This window comes from Alnus glutinosa, chromosome 4, assembly GCF_958979055.1.
Source record: "Alnus glutinosa chromosome 4, dhAlnGlut1.1, whole genome shotgun sequence".
Lineage (NCBI taxonomy): Eukaryota > Viridiplantae > Streptophyta > Magnoliopsida > Fagales > Betulaceae > Alnus > Alnus glutinosa.
This window is the reverse complement of record NC_084889.1, coordinates 22,592,698-22,604,104: the sequence shown is the minus strand read 5'-3', so window position 1 is coordinate 22,604,104 and position 11,407 is coordinate 22,592,698. Positions and strand designations below refer to the sequence as shown.

The 11,407-nt window shown below is 41.9% G+C and overlaps 1 long non-coding RNA gene across 1 annotated transcript; it reads right to left on the bottom strand.

The window, feature by feature from the left end:
- Nucleotides 1-905: 905 nt before the first annotated feature.
- Nucleotides 906-9,599, bottom strand: LOC133865430 (uncharacterized). The gene is made up of 3 exons (XR_009899718.1): nucleotides 9,575-9,599; nucleotides 2,479-2,550; nucleotides 906-1,103 (listed from the first exon to the last, which is right to left on the bottom strand). It is a non-coding gene; the product is annotated as an uncharacterized LOC133865430 (long non-coding RNA).
- Between the last annotated feature and the right edge of the window lie 1,808 nt (nucleotides 9,600-11,407).

Below are 11,407 nucleotides of genomic sequence, written 5' to 3'. Positions count from 1 at the left end.
GGCCTATAGGCATGAATTATTTACAAAATTCGGTATTGAATTATCTAGAGATTAGAGAGGGTGTTTAGTTAGAAATTGTGTAAATCTACTAACTATGTTAGAGTAATCAGGTGTGTGATATTGTTCGTATGAAGTCTAGCTTAGGGAGGAGCCCTAAGCTAAAGGAATCCATTGAAGACCCCTTCAGGTAAGAGACCTGGTTGGGAAGCGTCCGTGTGTAGGTACACATCAGAGTGCAATGTATGATTGCTGCATCGGGGTATGTAGTGTTATTGCTTTGTTACTAGCTTTGTCTTTTGAATAGTGTAATTCCTGGGTTTGGCTACCCCGGAGTGATTTTTCTCTTAATTGAGTTTCCACTTTGTTAACAAAATATCTGTTTTATTTAAATTTCATACTTTAATATTTTGTTACACAATGTTCACACACACGGTAAATTAGAAGTCTCTATATTTTTCAATTGGTATCAGAGCTTGGTACACTCTGTTAGATTAAATTCTTGAGAGTAATCTTTTTTTTACTTCTATTTTTTTACCATGTCTCAAACTCTTAATTTGTGTTCCTGCCTTTGATGGCACGAATCATGGCTATTGGAAAAATTGTATGCGCTTCTTTTTAAAATCTATTGATGTTTGGAAGATTACTGAATCTGGTTGGATTAAACCAGATGATACATGTGACGACCCATTTTTTTTTTTTTTTTTTGAAAACATATAATGAGTCATCACAGTGGCACGACTACATGTCGCTCAGCCAACATACGGTACACATTCCATAATATGTACCTGATAATCAGAGTTACATCTACGCAGCGGATAACACATAATAATATTATCAACATAGCGGAAGTACATCTATAGACAACAGTTAATCACAACAAAAGAGTTATTAATATATCTATCTGTTTAAGGCTTTTACATAGCTATTAAATACATACTAAAAGACTGGCTCATGAATACAAGTGTCACAGGCGACACGAGCCATAAACAAAGTCTACCAAAAGGCGAACAACACATGATCCAACCATTATAATTGTCGCGTCAGGTGTTGGTCATAACGTCCCAAGTACTATTCTACGAAGTCATTCATTAGATCCACTGAACCTGCAGTCAAAGCGTCAAAGTTTATTCGGTTGTAGGGTTAACCACATCCGTACAGGTGAAAGTATGAGTTCACCACCTCAGTAGTATAAGACTCACTACGGAGTAAACAATGCACGCAAACATACATACATACAAGATTCAGCAATATTATTCACAAATCATTAAGTCCACAACAACACATTATCAAGTACAAGTCTCGTTGTTCATCACACATTATTTTATCTCGGTTTCCACTAACAATATTCCACGTGTACCATAAACAATATTCCACACATCACACCAATGCTAGCACTTCAATGCTAGGCTTATCGTCAACACTGTTCGTAAAGCTGCGACCCGCCAGGGCACACACCTCACGTGTGCTAGCACTTCAATGCTAGGCTTACCACATATCTCACAAGTGCTAGCACTTCAATGCTAGGTTTACCATCAACACCACCCATAAAGCTACGACTCACAGGGCACACATCTCACGTGAGCTAGCACTTCAATGCTAGGCTTACCACACATTTCACACGTGCTAACACTTCAATGCTAGGCTTACCATCAACACCGCCCATAAAGCTTCAACCCGCAAGGCATACATCTTACATGTGCTAGCACTTCAATGCTAGGCTTACCACACGTCTCACAAGTGCTAGCACTTCAATGCTAGGCTTACCACACATCTCAGCCATGAGCTGCTACCCTCTGGCCTACCACTCATCTCAGCCAAGAGCTGCTACACTATGGCCTACCACTGTGCCAGATACTACAACACTGGACTTACCATCTATCAACTACCGAGTTTTCATAATACCAAAGCATCCACACTATATACATATCATCACATGTTTATTCCCAAACATCTTTCTTTCAACACATACCACATTCATTTTTATCAACAATTCCATAACCATCAATACATTCCAATTTCAACAACATCAATTTATCATCACAATTCTCAATCCAAATATATCATAACTAATTCACATATATTTTTACTAACACTTCCATAACTATAAGTACATTCCAATTTCAACTACATCTATTTATCCTCACAATTACAATTCAATATATTTCAACTCAATAACAAACAATTTCCTCAATAAATTCCATAATTGTAAACAACCAAGATTCATCAACATCCATTTATCCATACAATTACAAACCAATATATTTCATCTCAATCATAAACAATTTTCTCAATAAATTCCATAATCATAAATACAACCAATCATTATCAATATCAACTTATCATTACAATTCTCAATCCAATAACTCACAATTCAATTACATGTATCTTCACCAACAAATTCTATAATCATAAATGCAATCAAATGCAACAATACATAAATCTAAGTTCCTAGGATTCCTCAGTGAGTAGAATACTCACTTGGCTGCATTGGACTCATAATTCGAACTCAACATTGAAGAACCCATTGAAGTCTCCAATTATGACACGATCCTGCAAATACTTATAACGTTAGACTTTGCTATTCAACCTATACTTTATGACACATGCACTACTCGCGTGCTCACAAGTCGCATAACCCCCTTTTAAAGCTAACTAGGTACCTTGGCTATCATTAGGTTTACCATTGGTTCTTGATTCTTATTATATCTTGCTTATTAATTAGAAGATGCATTTACTATTATTTGCCTACTTGTTATTATTAAGTCACATAATCATAGCTAATCCTTTTTATAGCCTATTTGCTTAAATTACTAACTTTGCATTATATATTGGAATCATATACATGTTTATGTATTCATATAAATGCATATACATATATAAATCATGCTTAATAAGTTTAATCCTTAACCCGATGACACTCTTAAGCACGTTGCAATACAAGGGTGAATGCATTGGTTATTTAATTACTTGTTTACCATATTTTATTCCTCATTCTTCACCTAAAACCTCCATCACTGTCCAATGATCCTATTAGACCTATATCATGAGCCTCATCTAATATCCCACTTTCTTAAAGAGTACAATCTAAAACTTCATCTCGTGACCAAACATCCAAATAGGCCATAACAAAGAATCCAATCATTTATGACAACCAATACAACATAACCCCAATTTCTCTTCAAACTCATCTCTAATAAACCAACCATATACCAATATTTCTAAATAGAAAATCCACATCAAATTTACAAATCCACAACCCATATTAGAATCATAAAAACACATTTATAATATCACTAAGACCGTAACCCCAAAAGAACATTACCATTCGGTCAACACCTCAAAATCCCTTTGAAACCCTATATTTTCATCTCAAGCAAAACCCACAATTTCCAACATCAAGCCACAATAGCAAAAGATCGCAAAATCAGCCCTTCAATATATACTCAAACTTCATATGGTTAACACCAAATCTAATCAGAATTTCAACAACTAAAACACAAACTAAATCAAATCCAAAAGTCAACATAAATGTGTAAATCAACAAACAAAAACCAGATTCTGCAACCATAATAGGAAACGCACCATTTCGAGTAATATCAACTGGGATCCATCCACAAAACTCAAGAAAATATTACCAAAAACCGAAACCCATTTCATAATGACCAATACCCATTCGGTCCACCCACATCAAAAACCCAAATCCTCACTAACACTTCCAAAATCCATCATAAACCAACCCCATGAATTATCAAACTAGAATTTCATCAATCCCTAAAATTTCGAGACCCTGTAACAGGTTTTTAAGTGTTTAGGATTTTAGGGAGGGAATAGAGAGATATTTAGTAGGGAAGATGAATTGTAAAATTCAAAAGGATGGAATATTTCTGTATATTACTGATAATTTGGCAATTTCGAGGATGCCAGTACCTCCATAGACTAATCAATTCATAATACTCAAAAGCTGTCCTCTGTCTATTACCTGTTGGACTTATATACTGCCCATAACCAGGTATTACAAAACGCATATAGAAAGCCTATAAAACGACTAGATTGAAAGAAGACAAAACGACTAAGCAAAACATATAAAACGCACTACAGCAGTGCTCCAAAACGCAACCGTTTAGCCTTCAAGGAGTTGAACCCAGCTGGCTCCCAACTCTCCCAAGGCTCCCCCACATGCTGCCACGTGTCTCTTTATTCTCTAAGTCTGATCCACGCCTTCTCACTTCAGTTCCAAGCTTCCACCTTTCAATCTTTCTCCCAAAACTTCTCCCAAGGCTTCTACCGACAAGCCTCAGGGATGTACCGGTGACAATACCCCTCCCTTTCAAAACACCTTGCCCACAAGGTGTGGGTAGGCGTTCCGAAGCTCGTGAAATTCCTCCCAGGTTGCATCATCGGCGGACTGACCTTCCCAGCGGATGAGTAATTCCACAAGAGCTCGGTGGTTATGGGACGGGAACGGCGGTCCAGCACCTCTGCAGGCTCTGGCTGAAACACCCTATGAGAGTCCACTGGAGGCAGCTTAGGCACAGGAAAAACAGTGGATCCCAATTTCAACTTCAACTGTGAAACGTGGAAAACCGGGTGGACTCGGGATTCCTTAGGCAGATCGAGTTCATAGGCTACCTCCCCCACCTTACGAACAATGGAGAAAGGTCCATAGAAACGAGGTGCGAGTTTGAGAGATCGGCGATGTGCAACAGTCATTTGCCGATAGGGCTGTAAGCGTAGGTAAACTTTCTGACCTACCTCAAAATTTCTCTCAGTCCGTTTGATGTCAGCATATTTTTTCATACGCTGTTGAGCCTGTTGTAAATTGTGATGGAGAATAGCAAGGATTTGCTCCCTGTTACGGAGCACGTCATCCACTGCTTGTACCCGGGTTGTGCCCGGAATGTAGCTCAATAGTCTAGGTGGGGGGACACCATAGACCACCTCAAAAGGGGTCAACTTGGTGGAAAAGTGCCAAGACGTATTATAACAAAATTCAGCCCAGGGTAACCAAGATGACCAATTTTTAGGGCTGTCTTGGGTAAAACAGCGGAGGTAGTTCTCCACGGCCTTGTTGACTATCTCGGTCTGACCATCAGACTGAGGATGATAACTTGTGCTGAGCTTAAGAGAAGTGCCCTGTAGGCGGAACAATTCCCTCCAGAAAGTACTGGTGAATGTAGTGTCCCGATCTAAAACAATGGAATTGGGCATTCCATGTAGTTTAAAGATATGAAAAATGAAGAGCTGAGCTATCTTGGCCGCAGAATAGGGGTGAGATAAGGAAATGAAGTGTGCATATTTCGATAAGCGGTCCACCACCACAAAAATAACCGAATGACCCTGAGATAGAGGCAACCCTTCCACAAAATCCATGGAAATGTCAGTCCAAACCCTAGAGGGAATAGGGAGTGGCTGTAGCAGCCCTGCCGGGTATAGATTATCATACTTGTTCTGTTGGCATATGTCACACTCCCGAATGAATTTCTTTATGTCTTTTCTCATTCCTTGCCAATAGAAGTCCCTCTTTGCACGATGGAGAGTTTTCTCATAACCCGAGTGGCCAGCCATAGGGTCCCCATGCACATAGAGCAGAACTTGAGCCTTAAGCCGGTGGGAGTCGCCTAGGATAATTCTGTTCTTATATAGAAGAATACCATCTCTGAGGGAGTACCGGCGGGAATTCAGCTCATTGTTATGCCATTGAGTCAACAATAGTTACAATTTAGGGTCCACCAAATATTGAGCTTTGAGGTCATCAATCCAACTGAGGACAGGAATAGATAGGATGGACAAGGAGAATTCTATAGCAGCCGCATCCCTTCTAGAGAGAGCATCCGCCACTTTATTATCCGTTCCTTTCTTGTATTCGACCACGAAATCATAGCCAAGAAGCTTTGTAAGCCAACGCTGCTGGAATGGAGTGCCCACTTTCTGTTCCAGCAGAAATTTCAAGCTCTGTTGGTCAGTACGGACCAGGAAAGATTTCCCGAGGAGGTAGGGCCTCCACTTGTGAACTGCTGTTACAAGAGCAAAAAGCTCCTCCTCATAGGTCGACATATGGAGGGCTTTTCCTTTGAGAGCTTGACTTAGGAAGGCAATAGGACGGTGGTTTTGCATAAGGACTGCCCCAACCCCCACCCCACTAGCGTCACACTCAATGATGAAGGGCTGGGCGAAATTAGGAAGGGCTAAAACAGGCGCATGAGTCACAGCCAGCTTTAAGGCTTCAAAAGCATGCTGAGCTGAAGCTGTCCAGCCAAAGGAGTTCTTTTTGAGCATCTGAGTTAAAGGGGCAGCGATGGAGCCATAACCCTTGATAAATTTCCAGTAATAACCGGTTAACCCCAAGAAACCCCTCAAAGCCTTTAGGGTCGTAGGAAACGGCCAGTCAACCATTGCCTGAATCTTACTCGGGTCAGCACAAACCCCTTGAGCTGAGACGATGTGCCCCAAATATTCTACCTCCAAACAGCCGAATTTACATTTAGACAACTTGGCAAACAAGGAATTCTGCCGTAGGGTCTCAAGAGTCAAAGATAAGTGAGTAAGATGTGTTTCCATGTCTTGACTGTAAACCAAAATATCATCAAAGAAGACTAAGATGAATTTGCGCAAGTATGGTTGAAAAACATGATTCATTAGACTTTGAAAAGTAGAGGGGGCATTGGTTAGCCCAAAAGGCATAACCAAGAACTCGTAGTGGCCCTCATGAGTTCGGAAGGCTGTTTTGGGTATATCTTCATCAACCACCCGTATTTGATGGTAGCCCGACCTTAAGTCTAGTTTAGAAAAAACTTTAGAGCCCCATAACTCATCTAGTAGTTCATCAACCACAGGAATAGGAAACTTATCTTTAATAGTTACCTTATTCAATGCCCTATAGTCCATGCACATCCGCCAAGTGCCATCAGCTTTCCGAACCAGCAGGACTGGGGAGGAAAAAGGGCTGCGGCTGTGCCTTATAACACCCGTGTGCAGCAATTCCTTCACAATCTTCTCGATTTCCTCCTTTTGATAAAAAGGATAGCGGTAGGGTCTAACCGAGACCGGCTGGGCCCCTGGCTGCAGGGTAATAGAGTGATCCTGCACCCGTTTAGGTGGCAAGCCCGTAGGTTCCCTGAAAACATCCACAAAACCCTTGAGAACGTCGGTCACAGGAGGGGGAACTTCCTGTTGGCTCAGTGATAAATGCTGCCCTTGGAGTGAAAAACAGTGGTTAGGACAACTGAGGAGCTGTAAAACAACACCCTTCTGCTCTTGTTTAGGTAGTCTAAACGAATCACTACCCTCCACACTTAAATGGGGGCCTTGCTTCAAGCCCTTGAGAATGCAAGTAGCACCCTCATGTTGAAATTCCATTCGAAGTGCTGAAAAATCCCAAAGAATTGGGCCCAAGGTGCGGAGCCAATGAATTCCTAAAACAGCATCACACCCCGCTAGAGGAAGAATAAATAGGTCCGTACGGAAACTGGACCCTTGAATTCGCACCTCTACTTCCTTACAACACCCGGGGCTAGTAATTTCTTCCCCATTAGCAACCTTCACCCGAATAGCATCCTGCACTAAGGGTCGAATGCCAAGTGTAGCTGCTAATTTTGTGTCAACAAAATTATGCGTACTACCGGAATCAATCAAAATAACCACTGGCTGCAACCGTAACAACCCAATCAAACGCATTGTCTTTGGATGAGGAGTGCCAGTAATGGCATTCAAAGAAATCTCCGGAAATTCATCTAGAAAAAATTCACCCGGGTCCTCCTCAACAGGTCCGCAAGCCTTCTCCGGATCAGGGGTTTGCTCATCCAAAACCTCAATGAGAAACAGTTTTGGAACAGCACACACATGCCCCCGTGTCCACTTAGAGTCGCATGAATAACAGAGGCCTTTACGCCTCCGATCTTCCATTTGCGCCGGAGAGATTTTCTGAACCGGAACCAATGCTTGGCTCGGCTTAGGTCCCTCCCGAGCAGGCAGACCGCCCCCTGGTGGCGGGTTCGAATTGGGGTTAAACAGGCCAGGAGCCATGGTCCGAGTAGGAGTTGGGTAAGGATTACCCTTAGAGAAACCAGCCGGCACCTGGACACTAAGGCCGTGAGTGCGTTGCTGGAACTGACCCGAATAAGAAGAAGAGCGAGGATACCTTCTCGAATTCATTACGCACTCCTCTTGCATCCGTGCCAAGGAATATGCGTCAACCAGCGTGCTAGGATTAAACATTCTCACGAGCACTCGGAGTTCATCTTTAAGGCCTCCTAAAAAACAACTGAGTTTGTGAAAATTTGGTAAGTGTTGCACCTTAAGAGCCAGTATGTCAAACTGATTCTTGTATTCCTCAAGTGTGCCCTCTTGCTTCAATTTTGATAGGGTCTCCATAGGGTCATTGTAAGAACCTTGGCCAAAACGGATCTGCAAGGAACGGACAAAATCCTGCCAAGATCGAATGGAATTGCTAGCACGCAACTCCCGAAACCAAACAAGGGCACGACCATCCATATGGAAGGAAGAAAGGGGTAGGCGGTGCTCCTCCGGAGTGCCATAGTATTCAAAAAACTGCTCAGCACGACAACACCAGGTTTCTGCATCCTCACCATCAAAGCGCGGGAAATCCAAGCGAACTTGCTTCGGTTTGAAAATTTCGTCCCCCTGGCTAGTGCTCCCTGGAAAAAAATTCTCACCGCCATTGAAGGGCGGTTGCCGGAGGTTATAATGATGGACCGGAGATTTGGAGCTTCCACCCGAGCCAAAGTGTCTAGCCATCATATCCTCAAGGTGAGACATCTGGGATTGAAAGTTGACCGTCTGCTGCTCCATCTGAGCATGCAAATTGGCGGTTTGCTGATCCAACTGAGCTTGCAAGGTCTGGACCATACCTGTTAACTCAGATCTGGACACAGGTTCATCCTGTAGGCGCGACAAATTTTCTTCAGCCATTGCTCGAGAACGAGTTTTCATGCGCAAGGGATCGAAGGCTGCTGATACCAATTTGTAACAGGTTTTTAAGTGTTTAGGATTTTAGGGAGGGAATAGAGAGATATTTAGTAGGGAAGATGAATTGTAAAATTCAAAAGGATGGAATATTTCTGTATATTACTGATAATTTGGCAATTTCGAGGATGCCAGTACCTCCATAGACTAATCAATTCATAATACTCAAAAGCTGTCCTCTGTCTATTACCTGTTGGACTTATATACTGCCCATAACTAGGTATTACAAAACGCATATAGAAAGCCTATAAAACGACTAGATTGAAAGAAGACAAAACGACTAAGCAAAACATATAAAACGCACTACAGCAGTGCTCCAAAACGCAACCGTTTAGCCTTCAAGGAGTTGAACCCAGCTGGCTCCCAACTCTCCCAAGGCTCCCCCACATGCTGCCACGTGTCTCTTTATTCTCTAAGTCTGATCCACGCCTTCTCACTTCAGTTCCAAGCTTCCACCTTTCAATCTTTCTCCCAAAACTTCTCCCAAGGCTTCTACCGACAAGCCTCAGGGATGTACCGGTGACAGACCCATATGGCTTTCTTCTCAACAAAATCAACGGAGAATCAAAGAGAATGAAAATATGGGTCTCACCGGAACAGGGCCGAAACTCACTGCCTCCACGCCACAACGGTGGCCCGACCACCCAGCTCCAAAATCGCAACTCCCACGGCCAAGGATCCTCTTCCACACTCACGGATCTCTGCATGACAGCCTATCCATCTCCTCACAAACTCTCACTCGATCTCCGTCTCTCAGTGTGTCACAGTGCGAGTGACAGGGGAGAAACGGAGGAAGGAAAAGGGAAAGAAAGGAAGGGAAAGGGAGAAAGGAGAAGGAAGAAAGAAAGAAATGGAGAGGGCGTCGGTGCTGCTGCCTGGAGCCGAGCGGAAGAGGAAGAAAGAAGGAGGAGAAGAGAAGAAAAAGAGAAGAAGGAGAAGAAGTGTGCAGGTGAGGGGGAAAAGAAAGAGGGGAATTCAAAAAGAGAAGGGAAGAAAGGAAGTGGGGAAGGGGGCTGGGTGAGCGTGCGGGAGAGAAGGAGAAGGGAGGAAGAAGAAGAAAAGAGAAGGAGAAGAGTGAACGTGCGGCCAGGAGGGAAAAGAAAGAAAAGAGAGATATGCGTGTGAGGGGAGAGAGAGATTCGGGTGGTCCAAAAGAGAGGGGAAAAAGGAAGAGAAAAAGGGAAGAGAAATGGAAGAAAGAGAAGAAGTGGGACATTTGTCCCATTGTGAGTGTTTGGGAGAAGATAGAGTAATCTTCTCCTAGCCAATCCGGTAGTGACACATGGCAGGATAAGGTTTCTTTTTATTTAAATGTCTAGACTTCTATAAATTACACTAGGACCTTATAATATCAAGATCCTATCTTTTAACAATTAATTTATAATCCCACATTTAATTTAACCACATTCTATCCGTACAAATAATTATTTGTTACTCTAGGAGCTATAGTATTCTTATTTATTATTTCCTAAAGACCCATTAGTAAAATTTTATTATTTCAATTTTCATTATTTTATCTTAGACTCATTTTATTTACATAATATAAATATTATCACCTAGAATATGATTATTGGTCTCATTTATTGAATAAATATGATTTATTAAATGCTAAATCCCTTATTTATTTTCTTGGTCTTTACAATACAACTGACAAACTTACAGTTGCTCAAACCAGTGCATGACTTTCCAATGATGAAGCCCTCCATGCTCTATGTCAAGCGCTTTCACCATCTGAATTCGCAAGAATTTCAAACTATGAATCCACTCAAGAAGCGTGACAAATCTTAGAAACAACATTTGAGGGAACCAAACTTGTTAAATCTGCCAAGCTCCAAATATTGATTTCTAAATTTAAAGAAATTAAGATGCTAGAGGATGAGACATTCGATGAGTTTTACACAACAATCAGTGACCTAAGGAACTCGATGGTGAGTCTCGAGAAGATGGTCTCTGATGTAAAACTCATCTGAAAGATTCTAAGGTCTTTACCAGAACGTTTCAGGATCAAAGTTATAACTATTGAAGAAAGTAAAGACCTAGAGTCAATGAAGATTGAAGAGTTAGTAGGATCTCTTTAAACTTATGAGTATTCACTGACTCCAGTTAAGAAGGCAAAGGCTATTGCCCTCAAGGCATCTAAAAAGAAGGCCAGAGTCTCATCTGGGGAAGACTCTGATAATGAAAAAGATGAAGTGGCAATGCTGGCCAAGAACTTCAGGAGACTGATGAAGAATGAGAAATTCGAGAAGAAGTTCACTAAAAGACTGAAGAAGGCCCCAAAGAATATGAACCAGAAGAAGCTGATAAGAAGGATCCAAGAGGTCCCAGATGTTTTGAGTGCTCAGGCTTTGGGCATATTCAGGCTAACTGTGGGAATCTCTAGTAAGCTAAAGGGAAGGTCTACAACGCTACTCTCAATGATGAG